The sequence below is a fragment of the Apodemus sylvaticus genome, chromosome 4, assembly GCF_947179515.1.
Source record: "Apodemus sylvaticus chromosome 4, mApoSyl1.1, whole genome shotgun sequence".
Lineage (NCBI taxonomy): Eukaryota > Metazoa > Chordata > Mammalia > Rodentia > Muridae > Apodemus > Apodemus sylvaticus.
This window is the reverse complement of record NC_067475.1, coordinates 38,557,496-38,576,549: the sequence shown is the minus strand read 5'-3', so window position 1 is coordinate 38,576,549 and position 19,054 is coordinate 38,557,496.

Sequence of the window (19,054 nt, the reverse complement as noted above, 5' to 3'; positions counted from 1 at the left end):
TTTCAAGAGAGTCTTATTAGAGTACAAAGAGTAATGATGAGTATCTGGAAGATATGTGTACATTTGTATTCAAATGATAGTGTATAAATTGAGGTTATTTGTATACTTGGAAATTTAAACATTTCCTACCGAATTTCACTGTGTATTGTCTTAATAAAACAAAACAAAGCAAAACATATTTTGTCTTAATAGAGAGCATTCATCACATATTTTATTGCTCTGTTTGAATGCAAAGGAATACATTTTGAAATGTAGTTGAGGAATCAAAGCAGCTGAGGTCACTTACATGCTTTACTAAAAAGATAGGTCTTCAGATTGCTGAGGAGACCCCAATGCTGCAGGAAGAAGTAGCCAACACAGAACACCAAGCATGGTCTGCGGTCCATGGTGACCTGAGTTGTATTTGAGTAATAAAGGAGAAGTAATACAAAATAATGGAGCAAAAGTTGTAAAGTTTCTTGAAATAGAACAAGGTTAGCACAACCATTTGGTCTTCTTCATTTAAGACAGGGCTCACTTTGTAACTCCCTCTGGCCTCAGATTTCACATCATCTAGACTCACTCTCCTGAACTCTGAAAACAAGGCATCCACCACCATCCCAAGCAGTACTGACTACCATTACTGAAAATATGCCTTATTTGGTACAGCATTAGCATTTTTTATTTCACTGATTCTCTAAGACCTGTTTTATCTTTCATATATGACAACAAATTGAGACAAACATTATGATAATGCACCTCTTCCTGTAATGGTTATTATAAACCTTTGCACTTTAGGAATAAAATAGATGGGATTTGAAATGTAGGGAACTTTGTGTGAATAAATTATTTTATGAGTTTATTTGGTCAATGTTTTTAAAACAAATATTACACTTTTAAGTCACTGAAAAATCTTATTGAAATTTCTAGCCACCTAGCACAACGACAATGGAAAAATCACTTCATTAACTATCAATCCAAAAGAATGAAGGCCACTGCATCTGAAAGAATAGCAGATTTAATTAAAATGTTAATCAGTTGTTCAAACAAGGGTTATAATTACAACATGAAATTGAGAAGAGTTCAATGCCATGTCCCGTACTACACAGTTCTACTTCAAAATGTCTATTGCATATTTGCCATTTATTGACTAGGTTACTATCATTTTATTTGTGGGTTTAACTAAATTCTTAATAACTGTTATAGACTACAAATTAAGAATATTAATGTCTCAAACATTGATCTATCACCTGTCTATGTATGTATAATTTACTATCTTTTAATCTCATATTTAAATGCAGTGAAGGGTTCCAGTACACTATAATTTTCTTTATGTTATTAAGTATTATTTAATTATTAGATGAATGGTATTGTGAACATTTTAAATTATATACATACACATATACTCAAGCATACTTTTGTATGTTGCGTGTGTATGCTGTATATGTCATATATATGTATCAGGTGGTTTTCTATATTGTGGAAATGGGAAGTGCCAGTGAATGAAAACCTAAGTAGAGGGTTTTGCATGTTTGTCTGAAGCATTATTTTATGAATCCCAGATAGTGCTGAACACCTGAATAATGTCTGTCAGTTCACTTGAGTTCATAAAAGATAGGAGGAAAAGAAGGGACGTCAAAAGAAGGAAGAAAAGCAAATGTGGGGGAGGGGAGGGAGAGCAAGGAGTAGCTGGAGGAAGAAAGACAAATGTAAGGAATCAATGAAAAACATGAAGATAATTTGATATGTAGAAAAGTTAGAGCAGATAGTTAAAATGCCTCCACAAAAGTCATAACTCCTTGAGATAGCTCATTTGCATATTGCATAGATTTAGTCATCCCAAAATGTATATTTATTCAAGCATGATACTATATGTGACAAAACCATCAACCAAAGAGTACACATGGAGTCACCCATGGCTCCAGACACATCGGCAGCAGACGATGGTCTTCTTAGACACCAAAGGGAGGAGAGGCCCTTGGTCCTGGAAAGACTTGATGCCATAGTGTAGAGGAATACCAGGACAGGGAAGCGGGGGAGGGTTGATTGGGGAAGGGGAGATGGCTTATGGGATTTTCAGGGGAGGGGGAACCAGGAAAGGGGACAACATTTGAAATATAAATAAAGAATATATCTAATAAAAATAATAAAATATAGTTGCATTAACCTTCTACTGGAATATATACTCAGCACACAGATTCAGGTTTTAGTCTTTCCACAGACTATAAGTTTGAGAGACTATATTAACTTGAAGCAATCTTGGCTTTACATGAAAATATTAACATTTATGTCATTTTCTAATTTAAAGTGAATAAAATTATAGTTTCAAGTTCTTTGATATTATCACCCAATTACTGTATAAAACAAATCATTTTCAATATTTCTTCTTAAATAGATGATGGGAGAATTGGTTTAATTTTCAATAAAGTTGGAGAACATTTGTCATATATAATCATGCCCTTTCTCATACTCTTTCTTTCACGGAAATATTTTCAGGCAGAAACAATTATATTTTATGTCTTAAAGTACAATTCAATGACATTTAGATTCCTACTTTTATGAATGTTCTATATCATAGTCACTTGATCAGTTTGAATGGAAAAATTAAAGTGTAAGAAAGTAATTAACCAGAATCACTATCAAAGTAGAGAACATTAGAAAAATTAAGGATTCAATTAAAGCTTCATTAAAGAAAAAACTGCACTTCATTGTGTAAGAATTCTTTCCACTTTTTTCTATTACCTTTTAAAGCATAGATAAGGTAATATAAAATTTTATGATTAATTTTACTATTAAAAGTATTTTAACTCATTGAGCATGTGTATTAATTTTGTTTGTGGTTTTTGCTAATTGCTTCTCTTTCTAATTATACAACATCCTGCTATTACTCCTCTATGAGTATGCCAAAAGGTGAGGTAACACTGGCTATATGTTTAGGACAGTGTGTGTGTGTGTGTGTGTGTGTGTGTGTGTGTGTGTGTGTGTGTATGTGTGATTCTGTGTGTTTGTGTGTGTTTTTGGATTGTTTATGACCTTACTATAGTTCTTTTGTATAATATTCTATATAGTTCTTTTTGTTTAATTTGTTCTTTTATTTGGTAGATTTGTTTAAATTAGAAGTTTTTTAAAAATTCAAGAAAATTTTGAGGTAATCAAGAAAAGACCACTATCACAAAGATGTCAAAAATACTGCATGTAATTTGAGTAATTCCCTGTTTGATTATACAGATAGTACGTGGCAATAGGAAGTGGCAAAAGAGTTAAATGGTCATTATCAACATGAATTTATATATTTATATATTTAATATGAAACTTTGATATCAATAGCATAATCAAAATAATAGTAAATGCAGTATCACTTTGGCATTACCATGTCTAATATATTTTAGTAATGCTGGTCATAACACTGAGTTATACAAGGTAGAATTGGAATTTTGCAGGGCACAGGGTGCACAGTGAAAAGGTATTTCTTATTAAAGTTACTTACACAATACTAACAAGCCACTTTTGAACCTGGGCTTATTATTTAGATTGCAATTCATATAATACAACATGGCTAATAAAATAATTAGATAGTTTTAAAATGACCACTGATAGAATGAGTTTACTAATTGAAAATGATAAACAATGGGCTTTATAAATGTGAAATAGAAGGTTGAGTGCAGCTTTTTATGTATAAAATCCATGTTATTTACAAATATAAGTATAGTTTTTTTATATAGCTTTTGGTTATACTATGCTATTTACTACTTCATAATTGGCTGTCAGAATTAGTTTTCACAAAAGGCAATTATGTTATAAATAAATTTCAATGGTTACAATAAAGGTAGACTTTAGTCATACATATATACTCCTATATATACCAGTTCTTTAGAGATTATTTCCCAGTGGTTGAACTTTGTATATCTGGAATAACCAACATGCCTGTTAAAAACCATACACCATGCCTACTTCGAGTATTTGTAGAGTTTCATTATAATGTGTTATGATAACATGTTGTGTGATATTATTGCTAGGGAGACCTGAACAAACATCTACTCACCAGTGGAAACAGTGACAGACCAAAAAGCTTGAGTACCTGCAAAGTCCAACTTGATGTACCCATGAGTTTTACTGGGGTTTCTTATAGCAACACAGAAGAGGGATAGTTTAAGGAGTAGAAATGAATCAAAAATAGTCTGTGGGATCACCAACCCCCCTACTCCAGCATGGGTGAACCTTCACTGATGCTGAAAGCCTGAAGAGCAGAACACAACAGCACCACAGGTTGGAAAGCATCCTTCAGAGCCAGTGCAGAGGTCCCTGATCCTCAGTTAGTCCTTGCTTCTTCCATATAATAAAGTTAGCCTCTGTTTCTGGGTGACTGCCTGGCTTGAACCTCCTCCAGGCAGATTAGCTTGTTTGAGAGCATCTTCCAGTAGTCCTTATTGATTATATAAGCTAAGGGAAGAGGGTAGTGATTCTGGTTGTTTATTTCCTGAGATTAAGGAGTCTTCATGGAAGATGGAATGTCCCACCTCTTCTTAGAACACCTTGTCCTTCACCCTCCCTTATTTAAGAGTGTGTGTCCTCATGAACTTCCTTTTAAGACTGAAGGTTTTAATCTAGGAAGAAACGGCTATACAACAAATGACAATATGATTTTATTAAGTAGTAGCAAGTATCAAAGCATTATTTCATTAAAGTTAAATTTATTTAAGCAAAGTATATTTATTCATATAAGGCAAAAGAAAAGGGATTCAGTGTCTACTTTTTTTTGTATTTTTTTTCTTTTATTTTATTCAATATATTTTTTATTTACATTTCAAATGATTTCCCCTTTTCTGGTCCCTCACTCTCGGAAAGTCACATAAGCCCCCTTCTCTCCCCCTGTTCTCCCACCCACCCCTTCCCACTTCCCTGTTCTGCTTTTGCCTTATACTGCTACACTGAGTCTTTCCAGAACCAGGGGCCACTCCTCAGTTCTTCTTGTACCTCATTTGATGTGTTGATTATGTTTGGGGTATTCCAGTTTTCCAGGCTAATATACTCTTATTAGTGAGTGCATACCATGATTGATCTTTTGAGACTGGGTTACCTCACTTAGTATGATGTTCTCCAGCTCCATCCATTTGCCTAAGAATTTCATGAATTCATTGTTTCTAATGGGTGAATTTGAATGGCTCCATTGTGTAGATATACCACATTTTTTTGCATCCATTTTTCTATTGAGGGATACCTGGATTCTTTCCAGCTTCTGGCTATTATAAATAGAGCTGCTATGAACATAGTGGAGCATATATCCTTATTACAGTCTGGGGAATCCTCTGGGTATATGCCCAGGAGTGGTATAGCAGGATCTTCTGGAAGTGATGTGCCCAGTTTTCTGAGGAACTGCCAGACTGATTTCCAGAGTGGTTGTACCAATTTGCAACCCCACCAGCAGTGGAGGAGTGTTCCTCTTTCTCCACATCCTCTCCAACACCTGTGTTTCCTGAGTTTTTAATCTTAGTCATTCTGACTGGTGTAAGGTGAAATCTCAGGGTTGTTTTGATTTGCATTTCCCTGATGACTAATGAAGTTGAGCATTTTTTAAGATGTTTCTCTGCCATCCGAAGTTCTTCAGGTGAGAATTCTTTGTTTAACTCTGTACCCCATTTTTAATAGGGTTATTTGGTTTTCTGAGGTCTAACTTCTTGAGTTCTTTGTATATATTGGATATTAGCCCTCTATCTGATGTAGGGTTGGTGAAGATCTTTTCCCAATTTGTTGGTTCCAGACTTGTCCTTTTGATGGTGTCCTTTGCTTTACAGAAACTTTGTGATTTTATGAGGTCCCATTTGTCAATTCTTGATCTTAGAGCATACGCTATTGGTGTTCTGTTCAGGAACTTTCCCCCTGTACCGATGTCCTCAAGGGTCTTCCCCAGTTTCTTTTCTATTAGCTTCAGAGTGTCTGGCTTTATGTGGAGGTCCTTGATCCATTTGGAGTTGATGTATTACATAAAAATTCAACACTTAAAGAGAAGTATTTGCAGTATGAATTTCTTGTTCTTATTACTCATTTTCTCTCATTGAGTTATACATCAATGCTGAATTTCTCTTCTGAGTACAGGTAATGTCATGACAGGAAGGGAAAACTTTCACACTCTGTTGATAGACATGGAAATTGCTACAAAAGTTTCATATATCTACATTTCTTAAAAGTTGAAAAGTATAAATCCCATAATCTTCTAAAACAGCCTTGAAACTGCATCACATGAAAACAAGAAAAAAAGAATATAAATATAATAAAGTTGTATGCAAATACAGATACAAACTTTGGAATAGTCTTTGTAATAATATCTTTAAATAATCTTTAAAATAATAAAATATATAAGTATAAACTTATTTACAGAAGGTAAAGACTTTTACACTGAACAAAAACAATGCTGCTAAATAAAACTCAAGAAAAACACAAGTAAAAGAAAAATATCTCTACTATTCAGTTATTAAAAACAATGACATCTTGAATTACAGGAAAATGGAGGGAACTTGAAAATATCATCCTGAGTGAGGTAACTCAGACTCAAAGGTCATGCAATGTATGTTCTCACTTATAAGTGGACGTCTGCAATAAAGTCCAGGATTTCCATGCTGCACTACAGACCCAAAGAAGCTAAACAGAAAGGGAGGTCCAGGTGAGGATGCTTGAATCTCACTTAGAAAGGAGAAAAATAAATGTAAGAGTCAGATGGGGGAGGGAATTGGGTGGGGGAGGAGATGGGGAGAAGAATGTGGTGGTTCAGGATCAGGTGTGGGAAGGGACAGGAGAAATGGTGAGATGGATTTGGGAATAAATGGAAATCTGCAACTGACAGGGGTAGGTGGGAAGTATGGGCATCTCCAGGACATGACAGAGACCTAGGATAAAGTGAGGCTCCCAAGAATAAAGGAAGGTGACTTTAGCTGTGACTCAGAGCATTAGGAATATGTAACCTGAGGAGTCCATCTCCTGTAGCCAGGCAGAAGCCCTAGTGGAACAAGAGTCACCAACCTACCCACATAACTTTCAACTCAAATTTATCCTGTCCAGAAGAAGGCAGGCATGTGGGATGGAGCAGAGACTGAGGGAATGGCCGACCCATAACCAGTCAGTCTTGAGCCCCATCCCATGGGCAAGCACTGATCTGTGACACTGTTAATGATACTCTGTTATGCTTGCAGATTGGAGTCTAGCATGACTGTCCACTGAGGTGTTCCCCAAACCAGCTAACTCAGACAGATGCAGAGACCCACAGCCAAGCAGTGGATAGAGCTTGGGAGCTCTTATGGAAGAATAGGGGGAAGGAGCTCCAAAAGCTATAAGATCACCACAAGAAAACAGAATCAACTATCCTGGACCCTTGACGCTCTCAGAGACTGAACCGTCAACCAAAGAGCATACACAGGCTGGACCTAGGTCCCCCTGCATATATGTAGCAGATGTGCAGCTTGTTCTCCATGTGGGTCCCAAACAACTGGAGTGGGGACATTCCTAAAGCTGTTGCCTATCTGTGGGATAGGTGTTTTTGTTTTTTTTTTTTTTGTTTTGTTTTGTTTTGTTTTAATTAGGCTGCCTTGTCTGGCCTCAGTTGGAGAGGATGTACCTAGTCCTGGAGATACTTGATGTGACATGGTGGGGGCATACCTATGGGGACCCTCACTCACTCATAGAAGGGGAGGGAGATACCGAGCAGGATTGTAGAAGGGGATAACCAAGAATGAGGCAGTGAGAAGGATGTAAAGTGAATAAGTAAAAATAAATAAATAAATAAAATGTAAATATTGCCAAATCAAAGTTAAATCAGTAGTTAGAACTTAAAAAAAGTCTAATGTTACATCATAAGAGACAGTACTGTTAAGTTGTCAATATTACTCAAAATCAATTTAATATTTGATGTAATTCCAACCATGAGTCCAATAATAAGAGGAGGAAATGACTGAGTAACATGCTTATTCTATAAGCATGAGGAAGTGAGTTCAAATGCCCATCACCCACCTAAAAAGATTTCATGCATCTGCATGCAACAGGGCAAATACAGCAGCACCTTAGTTTGTTGGAGAGCTAGCCAGTGAATGAATCTCACGTTCAATGAGAGATTCTATCTAAGAGAATAAAGTGGAGAGTTATAGCAGAAGATATTTTATAATGACCTCTGTTCTCTAGATTCATGAACACACATGTGTATAACTTTGCATACCTGCACACAAACACACACACACACACACACACACACACACACACAATTTTGAAGAATGTACCTTTCACACGTCAAGAGATTTGTTTCATTTTATGTGTATGAGTGTTTTTCGTGCATGTATGCTTGGACCACCCTATGTATGCCTACTGCTTGGGAAGGCCAAAAGAAGGTACTGTATCCCCCTAGAACAGGAGTTTAACAGGAGTTTTGAGGCACCATGAGGCACCTGAAAGTCCCATAAGTCCTCTCCCCTCCCCCTGTTCCCAATCAATCCCCCCCCCCTGCTTCCCTGTCCTGGTATTCCCCTACACTGCTGCATTGAACCTTTCCAGGACCAGTGGCCTCTCCTTCCTTCTTCTTGGGCATCATTTGATATATGAATTGTGTCTTGGGTATTCCCAGCTTCTGGGCTAATATCCACTTATCAGTGAGTGCATCCTATGTGTGTTCTTTTGTGATTGGGTTACCTCACTTAGGATGATATTTTCCAGTTCCACCCATTTGCCAAAGAATTTCATGAATTCATTGTTTTTAATAGCTGAAGTATTCCATAGTATAAATATACCACATTTTTTATATTCATTCCTCCATTGAGGTACATCTGGGTTCTTTCCAGCTTCTGGCTATTATGGCTATTATAAATATGGCTGCCACCTGTTGAGCCAGCACCATTTGTAGAAAAGGCTATCTTTTTTCCACTGGATGGTTTTAGCTCCTGTGTCAAAGATAAAGTGACCATAGGTGTATGGGCTCGTTTTTGAGACTTCAATTCTATTCCATTGATCTACCTGCCTGTCACTGTACCAATACCATGCAGTTTTTAACACTATTGCTCCATAGTACTGCTTGAGGTTGGGGATACTGATTCCTCCAGAAGTTCTTTTATTATTAAGAATAGTTTTAGCTATCCTGGGTTTTTTGTTATTCCAGATGAATTTGAGAATTGCTCTTTCTAAGTCTATGAAAAATTAAATTGGGATTTTGATGGTGATTGCATTGAATCTGTATATTGCTTTTGGCAAGATGGCCATTTTCACTATATTAACGCTGCTAATCCAGGAGCATGGAAGATTTTTCCATCTTCTGAGGTCATCTTTGATTTTTTCCTTCAGAAACTTGAAGTTCTTGTCATACAAATCTTTCACTTCTTTGGTTGGAGTCACATCAAGATACTTTATTTTGTTTGTGGCTATTGTGAAGGGTATAATTTCTCTAATATCTTTCTCAGCCTGTTTATCCTTTGAGTATAGAAAGGCTACTGATTTGTTTGAGCTAATTTAATATCTGGACATTTTGCTAAAGTTGTTGTTCAGCTGTAGAAATTCTCTGGTGGAGTTTTTTCTTTTCTTTTCTTTTCTTTTCTTTTCTTTTCTTTCTTTTTTTTTTGTCACTTAAGTATACTATCATGTCATCTGCAAATAGTGATAGTTTGATTTCTTCCTTTCCAAATTGTATCCCTTTGACCTCCTTATGTTGTCTAATTGCTCAAGCTAGAACTTCAAGTACTATATTGAATAAATAAGGAGAGAGAGGGCAGCCTTGTCCAGTCCCTGATTTCAGTTGGGATTGCTTCAAGTTTCTCTCCATTTAGTTTGATGTTGGCTACTAGTTTGCAGTATATTGTTTTTACTATGTTTACATGTGGGCTTTGAATTCCTGTTCTTTCTAACACTTTCAACATGAAAGGATGCTGAATTTTGTCAAATGCTTTTTCAGCATCTTATGAAATGAACATGTGGGGTTTTTTTTGAGTGTGTTTATGTAGTGGATTACATTGATGGATTTCCATATAGTGAATGAACCATCCCTACATCCCCGGGGTGAAGCTTACTTCATCATAGTGAATGATTATTTTGATGTGTTCTTGGATTCAGTTGGCAAGAATTTTATTGAGTATTTTTACATCAATTTTCATAAGAATAATTGGTTTGAAGTTCTCTTTCTCTGTTGGATCTTTGTGTGGTTTTGGTATCAGCAAAATTGTGGCTGCATAGAATGAGTTGGGTAGTGTTCCTTCTGCTTCTATTTTGTGGAATAGTTTGAAGAGTATTGGTATTAGGTCTCCTTTGAAGGTCTGATAGAATTCTGCACTAAAGCCACCTGGTCCTGTTTTTTATTTTATTTTATTTTATTTTATTTTATTTTATTTTATTTTATTTTATTTTATTTTATTTTATTTTGGTTGGGAGACTGTCAATGACCACTTCTATTTCTTTAGGGGTTATGGAACTGTTTGGATGGTTTATCTGATCCTGATTTAACTTTGCTATTTGGTATCTGTCTAGGAAATTTCATCCAGATTTTCCAGTTGTGTTGAGTATAGGCTTTTGTAGTAAGATCTGATTATTTTTTTAATTTCTTCAGTTTCTGTTGTTATATATACCTTTTTGTTTCTGACTTTGTTAATTTGGATACTGTCTCTCTGCCCTCTGGTTAATCTGGCTAAAGGTTTACCTATCTTGTTGATTTTCTCAAAGAAAAAAAGATTTTCTCCTGGTTTTGTTGATTTTTTTGTATAGTTCTTTTTGTTTCAACTTGGTTGATTTCAGCCCTGAGTTTGATGATTTCCTGCCTTCTACTCCTCTTGGGTGTATTAGCTTCTTTCTGTTCTAAAGCTAGGTGCTTTCAGGTGTGCTGTTAAGCTGCTAGTGTATGCTCTTTCCAGCTTCTATTGAAGGCACTAAGAGCTAGGAGTTTTTCTCTTAGCACTGCTTTCATTGTGTCCCATAAATTTGGTTATGTTGTGCCTTCATTTTCATTAAATTCTAAAGAGGTTTTGATTTCTTTCCTTATTTCTTCCTTGACCAAGGAGTAGAGCATTGTTTATTTTCTATGTGTATATGGCATTTCTTTTGTTATTGCTATTGAAGACCACCCTTACTCCATAGTGATCTGACAGGATTAGTTTGATCTTCTTATATTTGTTCAGTACTGTTTGGTGACCAATTATATGGTCAATTTTGGAGAAGGTACCATGAGGTTCTGAGAAGAAGGTATATTCTTTTGATTTAGGATGAAATGTTCTATAGATATCTATTAAATCCATTTGGTCCAAAACTTCTGTTAGTTTCACTGTGTCTCTGTTTAGTTTGTGTTTCCCTGATATGTCCATTGAGGAGCGTGGGGTGTAGAGTCCCCCACAATTATTGTGCAAGGTGCAATATGTGATTTAAGTTTTAGTAAAGTTTCTTTTACAAATGAGGGTGCCCTTTTATTTGGAGCATAGATGTTCAGAATGTAGAGTTCTTCTTGGTAGATTGTTTCCTTTGATGAGTATAAAGTATCCTTCCATGTGTTTTTTGGTGACTTGGTTGAAAGTCTATTTTATTGGATATTACAATGGCTACTCCAGCTTGTTTCCTGGGACCATTTGCTTAGAAAACTGTTTTCCAGCCTTTTACTCTGCGGTAGTGTTTGTCTTTGACACTGAGATGTGTTTCCTGTATGTAGCAAAATGTTTGGTCCTGTTTATGTATACAGTCTGTTAGTCTATGTCTTTTTATTGGGGAACTGAGTCCATTGATGTTAAGAGATAAGGAATAGTGATTGTTGCTTCCTGTTATTTTTGATGTAATTTTTATGTTTGTGTGGTTATCTTCTTTTGGGTTTGTTGAAAGAAAATTCTTTTCTTGCTTTTTCTAGTGTGTAGTTTCCCTCCTTTTGTTGGTATTTTCCATTCATTAGCCTTTGAATGACTGTATTTGTGGAAAGATACCTTGTAAATGTGTTTTTGTCATGGAATACCTTGGATTCTCCGTCTATGGTAGTTGAGAGATTTGCTGGATATAGCAGTCTGGGTTGGCATTTGTGTTCCCTTAGGGTCTGTATGACATCTGCCCAGGCTGGCTCCTCAGTCTCTGGTGAGAATTCTGGTGTAATTCTGATAGGTCTACCTTTGTATGTTACTTGACCTTTTCCCCTTACTGCTTTTAATATTCTTTCTTTGTTTAGTATATTTGGTGTTTTAATTATTATGTGACACGAGGAATTTCTTTTCTGCTTCAATCTATTTGGAGTTCTGTAGGCTTCTTGTTTGTTCATAGGGATCTCTTTCTTTAGATTAGGAAAGTTTTCTTCCATAATTTTCTTGAAGATATTTATTGGCCCTTTAAGTTGGAAATCTTAACTGTCTTCTTGTTTTTTGTTTTTTGTTTTTCTTTGCCTATAATCCTTTTGTCTTCTATACCTATAATCCTTAGCTTTGGTCTTATCATTTTGTCCCGGATTTCCTGGATATTTTGGGTCAGGAGCTTTTTGCATTTTGGATTTTCTTTGATTCTGTGTCAATGCTTTCTATGGTATCTTCTGCATCTGAGATTCTCTTCTATCTCTTGTATTCTGTTGTTGATGGTTGGATCCATTACTCTTGACTTCTTTCCTAGGTTTTCGATGTCCACAGTTGTTTTCCTCTGTGATTTCTTCATTGTTTCTACCTTCATTTTTTAGATCCTGGATGGTTTTGTTCAATTCTTTCACCTGTTTTGTTGTGTTTTCCTGTAGTTTTTTAAGGGCTTCTCCCTGTTTGCTTGTGTTCTCCTATATTTCTTTAAGGAAGCTATTTATGTCTTTTTTGAAGCCTTCTAACAACATCATGAGCTGTGATTTTAAATATAAACCTTGCTTTTCTAGTGTGTTGGGGTATCCAGGACTTGCTGTTGTGGGAGAATTGGGTTTCGATGGTGCCATATTGCCTTGATTTCTGTTAGTAATGTTCCTACTGCCTTTTGCCATCTGGTTACTTCTGGTGTTAGTTGGTCCTGCTGTCACTGGCTAGTGCTTGTCCCTCCATTGTGCCTGCAAGCCTGTCTCATCACACCTGGGTGACCGACTTTCCCCTGGCACAGAGTGCTGTGGGGTTGCTCTTTTCCTGGGTGCAGGTGGGGCCCTGGCAGACAGAGTCCCAAGTGATCTTATACTCAGGTATTCTCTGTGTTCCTGGCTGTAACAGTCAGCTCAGTTGCAGGAATGAAGTGGGCAAATAATTTTATTAAGTACAGTTATTATTCACTTCTTAAAAATATTCCAATAAACAGTGATTAGAAAATTGGATACACATTTGTAATATATTATGTTTGCAAAAATTTCCCTGTGTTACCAAAAACAAAAAAGAAAAAGAAAGAAAAGAAAGAAAAGTAATCACAATAGAATAGAGATTGGAGAAGCTTAAATTTTTAATGAAAAAGCTATGTATTCAGAGGACACATAATACCATAAAATATTACTCATTAAATAGGACACATAAAAACCAGAATCCTGCAGAAAAAGTCACATTTAAAAATCATAATGAATTTAAATTACATTTATCCAAGGAAGCTTTACAAATAAAAAAACATGAATAGATACTGAATTACTATAGTAATTATAAGAAATACTAGTTAAAAATGTAATGGAATGGCATTTCACAAAAAATAAAAAATGGAAGGAAGAAAGTTGACAGAGAGACAGAGACAGAGACAGAGAGATAGAGAGACAGAGAAGGAGGAAAGAACAAAGAAGAAATATCAGTGTTGACTGTGGAGCTAGTGAGATCATTCGATGGTTAAGACTACTGGTTGCTGTCCTGTCAGGTTTGGGTTCAGTGCTAGCACCCACATGGTGGCTCATTACCATCTGTAAGTCCAGTTGGGGATCTAATGCCCTCTTCTGGCCTCTATAAGCACAAGGCTCGCACAGGGTACACAAATTTACCGTAATCCCCACCATGTGACAGTGAGGGGGTGACAAGCATACAAGATAAAGCAACACTTTCAACACCATAAAAGCCATGATATAGGCAGAACACTGCACAAAATATAATAATAAAAATAATTGATTGACACAGAGAAAATTTCAGGGCTCCAGGCAGTATTTACAGTAAGGTTACTGTTAGAAAACAGCCTGGAATTCTGCACAACTTTTAAAATAGAATTATAGTGTGGTCTGTTACATGGTGGCATCATGTTGGTATTTTTGTCTCAAAGAAAACCAAAAATGAGTCCAGTCTGATTTATCCACCTCTGTCTGCCTCTTCCATCTGTCCGTGCATCTATCTGTCCCTTGTAAAGGATTTCTTCTTCACTTATTAAATTGCCATAAAACAAAATATGCAAAGTAATTAGTAATCTTTTCTATAGGGAAAAAACAGATTTTCAAGAAGAAAGAATTAATTTTCTGGCCCCTACTGACCCAGAGTACTACTGAAGACTACAAACAGATGTTACCAAGGTTTATCTTTAAAATAAAGAACGGATATTTGTTTTCAGTGTTGCTTCCAGCAAATGATATTATATTTAGCTACTTTATTTTACACCCATATACATTATTCTGGGTCAGAAGCATTAAAGGGTCACAAAAGAGAGAAAACATATAGTGTTAGGTTGGAACTGTGTTCTGTTTAACCTGGAAAAGGGGACTGTGTGTGAGGAAGTAGTCCAAGTGAGATTGGTTGCATTGTTCTCTTAAAAGCTAATCTATAGCTGTCAACTGGGAGGCTATGCTACTGCATGACAAATACAGAGGGGTACACTCTCAGCCAGCCATTGGACCGAGCACTGGGTCCCCACTGGGACCCAAGGAGCTGGAGCACCATAGGAGGAACAACAATATGAGTCACCCAGTACTCCCAGAGCTCCCAGGGACAAAAACTTCAACCTGATAATACACATGGTATTACCCATGGCTCCAGATGCATAGGCAGCAGAGGATGGCCTTGTTGAACATCAAAGGGAGGAGAGGCCCCTCGTCCTGGAAAGGCTCAATGCAGCAGGGGAATACAAGGACAGGGAAGTGGGAGGGGGTTGATAGGGGAAGAGGGGGAGGGGAGATGGCTTATGGGACTTTCTTTGGGGGGAAACAAGCAGATTGAACACATAGTTCTACATTGCCTCGAAGCATATTATTAACTTTGATGTAGGTCAGTTTCTGAAAACAAGGTGTGTTTCTAGAAAATATTAATGATGATTGAATGAGAATGAAAGGGGAAATCATTTGAAATATAAATAAAGAATATATCTAATAAATAAAAAGGAAAAAAAAAAGAACATGGGACCTTAGGGGCCGGGTTAGGGGGTGGGTAGTTGATATTGTTGTTCTTCCTGTGAGGCTGCAAACCTGTTGAGCTCTTTGGAAAGGATTTATGATTACCTACTGACTGCAGTGTTAGGCATCTATTTGGAAACTCCAGGCCTGTCCGTTCTCCTTGTCATTCTTCCCAGTTTTCTTCAGTGAATCCTACTTCCCAGCCACAACTGCATTACCATATTATCTCTGTATCATAATAGATTTGCATTTTTGATCTTTTGTTTTCCTCTGAGAAAGTTCCCCTTTTGTGAGATTTATAAACTTTAAATAAAGGTTGCCCTTTTTCACCATTGGGGGGAAAAAGCTAATCTAAACAGATTGGCTATACAGTGGTAAAGTGGGTTGAACACATAGTTCTACATTGCCTAGAAGCATATTAATAACTTCATTGCAGGTCAGTTTCTGAAAAAGGGGGTGTTTCTAGAATATATTAGCGATGATTGAATGAGAATGAGCCCAAGGGTCTCATCTATTTTAATGCTTGGTTGCCAGCTAGTGGAACCATCTGGGGAGTATTAGGAAGTGTGGCTCTTTTGGAGGTGGTGAGTCACTGTGGTAAGCTTTGAAGTTTCAGAATTCCATGCCCCTCCCAGATAGCTCCCTCTGCCTTGTGGCTCTGTCTCAATATGTGAATTCTCAGCTACCGTTCCAGTGTCATGCCTGTCTGCCTTCTGTCATGTTCCCCCAGCATGATAGTTAGGAACCCTAACCCTCAGGAACCATCAACACCCCAATTAAACACAGATTTTATAAGTTGCCTCTGTTATGGTGCCTTATCACAGCAACAAAAGTAATAACTAAGATAGTTCTTATTCCCATGCAATTTGTTTTACTTCTGGATGCAAATGCAACAGAACTGTAGGCAGAACCTGGAAGAGTCTGAAAATCATGATCACAGCAGTTTTCTCAACAAAATCCCAAAGTTAAAGACTGTCCCAAGAGGCTCATGTACAGTCCTCACACCTGAAGCAAAGGCAGGATGGCCTGAAGGTTGAGGGCAGCCGGATCTGCTTAGTGAGTTCCAGGCTGACTATGGATATATAGTGATTGAGAAATATGTAGACAGTTAGCAATACCCCATCTCTGCAGAGTTACTGAAAGTTGTGAAAGATGAGAAATAGAACCATTGTTTAAAGAAGTAGGTGCATTTCCCCAAGGCCTTTTTCTCTCCCTGGACTCTTCCTACATTCAGGTGGTTTTGTTTTGCTTTTGTTGTCTTTTGTTTATTTTTTTTTTCTTCCTTTATGTCCGACATGGTGTGAACTTTTTTCTCTGCTCCACCATAGCTTTCTTAACATAGTGAAAAGATAGATCATTTGTAAAGTACAAACCATATTATTTCCTCCTATACTCCTATACTCCTGTGGGTATTTTGCTCATAGTGTTGATAAAACTAACACCTTGCATATGTTATTTCTTCTATTTAATCAGTAGGAGAAATTCAAAAGAACTAATCATTTTCTTTGCTTATGATAAGAGGTGCTTTTGAACCCTGTTACAGATGTTCGTTACAGACTCAAATGTTCCCTTGGGATCTAGGCGCAGGCTAACATTTTCTCTCACAGGTGCAATGGTCAGCACTGGGTCTCAGGGAACCTTCCTTTGCATAGCACAGTGTCAGGAGGCTTTTAGGATTATCCACCAGTCAAATATTTTACATTTCAAACGGAAATGCTCTAAGTCAGGCCAGGGAGGGGTTTTTGTGTTAGATTTCTTGTACTTCATAGGTCTCCGTGAGAGCAGAACTCTGGAACAGACAGGAGCTTGTCCAGGATTCAATCAGGTTGAATGAAATCCTCCTGGTCACAGAGTTTACAGTCTGGCATTGCTTGCATGATGAACATTAGGCAGTGTCTTTGATGCAGAACAGCTCATTGCTTTGTGGAAGCAAATTGGGTATTTTTAAACTCGTCTAAAATTTTGCTATAAAGGTGTAGCAAAGACTATATCCTAGTTTCTCTAGCTTTGTTATTTTTTTTTTTACAATTTCACTTCAGTTCTTCAGTTTAACTGATAAAAACAAAGTATGTGTATATATAAATTAACCACTAATAAATTTCATATTATACACACATATATAAATTAATGATTTTTGTATTGAAATTGGTTTTTTAGAGCCAGGGAAAGTTGGAATTACTTCAAATGGAATTGAAAATCATAATACTGTGTGAATTCTCTTTGTAACTTTAATGTTTGTTTTAGGATTAGGGAAGCCTAGTATTTTTTCCATTTGACATTCCTCTACTAAAACTAAAATGTTTTGGGTTTTTCAAAAGTTTTCTTATTCCAAAATGCTTTCAACACTTTTCCACAGCAGTGACATTTTCAAAAGAGCTGAAATTACAGAAGATTATGGTAGTCTATACTTTCAATAGCATCACATAAAAATAAGGTGTTTTAAAATTTCCTTGGGACTAATAGCACATAGCACTGACTAAGGACTATGGCAAATAATTATCCTGCATTTTAGCTGTACTCCTGCAAAAGTGCTTGGATATTCTCTCCATCAGCTGACATTGCAGCAATTGTTCTATAAGACTCATAAATGAATAGAATTTTCACAACAACTCAAAATATAGTTATTACAAATGTTGTTTCTTCTGGATGGAACTATAAATTTCTTATCATTTTAAAATTTCCATTTTTAATATATTTATTTGAATTCAAAAACATCAAGACATGTGTTAACATATTTTACATAATTATGAATATGTAAATGTGAATACTACTTCAATCAAACTCTAATGTCACAAGTTTGAGCTATTGTTTAATAGATCATCGACGATCCATGTGGGAAATAATTTATACTTTCATATATGAGTCATTTCTAGGTAAGGTTATAAAAACATCACCAAGCAGTGATTTTCCCACATTCTATGTTAATTCCGTACTATTTTATTTTTCTCTAGTGTCTTCACTCCAAACATTATTCATCGCTTTCCATATATACTCCCTCTTGGTATTCTAAAAATTGCATTGACTATTGTCCTACCACTCAGTAATTGCTTTGAATGACAATTCAAAAAAATGAATTTTCTGCTTAAGTTTTTCTTAACTGTTAATAACGTTAGGCACAGTTCACCTGCCATCACTGCCATTTGTCTCTGGTAGCAAGATTTACACAGGGATGGCTAACTTTCCATCTTTGCCAATTAGAGGCTGGGTCCTCCCCTCTAAGTTAGTCTCTGCAAATGCTCTCAGAGCTAAAGATGATATTCCTAGGAAGTTCTAAAATTTATCAACTTGGCAGTCAACGCAAACTTTACACCTACCATCTGATCCTAATAAACTCCATATATCATCAATAATATAATGCAATGTAAGAGGGAATTTGCCAATGTCTCTTAATTTCTTCTGAATTTTTCCATGCTCTTTCCCAAACCCTCTCTGTTTGTCTCTATGACTCAGTCTCTCTGTTGTCCCCTTTTTCTTTCTCTTCTTCTCTCCTTTTTCAACATTCATTATAGGACCATACTTGTAATTTTGACCTACCTTGTCTGGAATCCAGGCTTTTCTTTAGAGAAGGAAGATACAATATAGAAAACAGCTCTGGGATGAGTAACTACAGAAAAACAATCCAAAAAGACAATCACCAAGCCATGCTTTTAGTACAAGATATTAATCACATTTGCCATCTTGTTCTATATGAGAGACTTCGAATGTGGTCAAGAAAGGGATTTTGTTCTGGAGACCCAACACATGGTATGGTAGCAATAATGATCAGAAATCATTGTTGGTATATAGAGATAGAATCTTGCTTTAGCAAACATCTGAACTCTGTGAACATTTAATCATAGGCAATGCCTAGATTAAAAT